We start from the raw sequence: 1106 nt of genomic DNA, 5'->3' as shown, positions 1-1106 counted from the left end.
ACCTAATTAAAAAGCAGGCAAAGGACATGAATAGACACTTCTCAAAAGAAGACATACAAGTGGCCAACAAAGACATGAAAACAATTGCTCAACATCACTAATCATCAGAGAGATGCAAATCAAAGCCATAATGAGATACCACCTCACACCAGTCAGAATGGCTATTATTAAAAAGTCAAAAAATAGTAGATGTTGAGGTTGTGGAGAAAAGAGAATGCTCATACACTGTTGATGGGAATGCAAATTAGTTCAGCCCATGTGGAAAGCACTTTGGAGATTTCTCAAAGAACTGGAAACAGAACGACCATTTGACCCAGCAATGCTATTACTGGATACATACCCAAAGGAAAATAAATCATTCTACTAAAAAGATGCACGCATTTGTATGTTTATGGCAGCACTATTCACAATAGCAAAGACATGGAATCAATTTGAGTGCCCATCCTTGGTGGAGTGGATAAAAAAAATGTGGTACATATGCAACATGGAATGAAGCCATAAAAATGAATGAAATTATGCCCTTTGCACAAACACTGAAGCAGCTGGAGGCAGTTACCCTAAGCAAATTAGCACAGACACAGAAAACCAAATAACACATGTTCTCACTTATGAGTGGGAGCTAAATCGTGGTTCCAAATGGACATAAAGATGAGAATAGACACTGGAGACTCTAAAATGAGGAAGGAAGGGAGAGGGGCAAAGTCTGAAAAACTGCCTATTGGGTATTATGTTCACTGTATGGGTGATGGGATCAACAGAAGCCCAAACCTTAGCACCACACAATATACTCTTGTAACCAAACATGCACATGTGCCCCCTGAATCTAAAATAAAAATGGAAATTAAAAAAAAAAGAAAAACAGATATTTACTGTCTCCTACTAGAGGCTAGAATTCCAGAACCAAGGCATCAGCAGGCCACACTCCCTCTGAAACCTGTAGGAAGTATCATTCCTTGCCTTTCAGTTTCTAGTAACCCTAGATATTACTTGGCTTGTGGCAGCATAATTCCAATACATGCTTCCATCTTCACATGGCATTCTCCCTGTGTCTCTTCACATTGTCTTCTCTCTATACATGTCTGTCCCTGTATCCAAATTTCTCCTTT

The sequence above is a fragment of the Hylobates moloch genome, unplaced genomic scaffold, assembly GCF_009828535.3.
Source record: "Hylobates moloch isolate HMO894 unplaced genomic scaffold, HMol_V3 SCAFFOLD_7, whole genome shotgun sequence".
In the NCBI taxonomy this organism is placed as follows: Eukaryota; Metazoa; Chordata; class Mammalia; order Primates; family Hylobatidae; genus Hylobates; species Hylobates moloch.
This window is presented reverse-complemented; position numbering follows the sequence as displayed.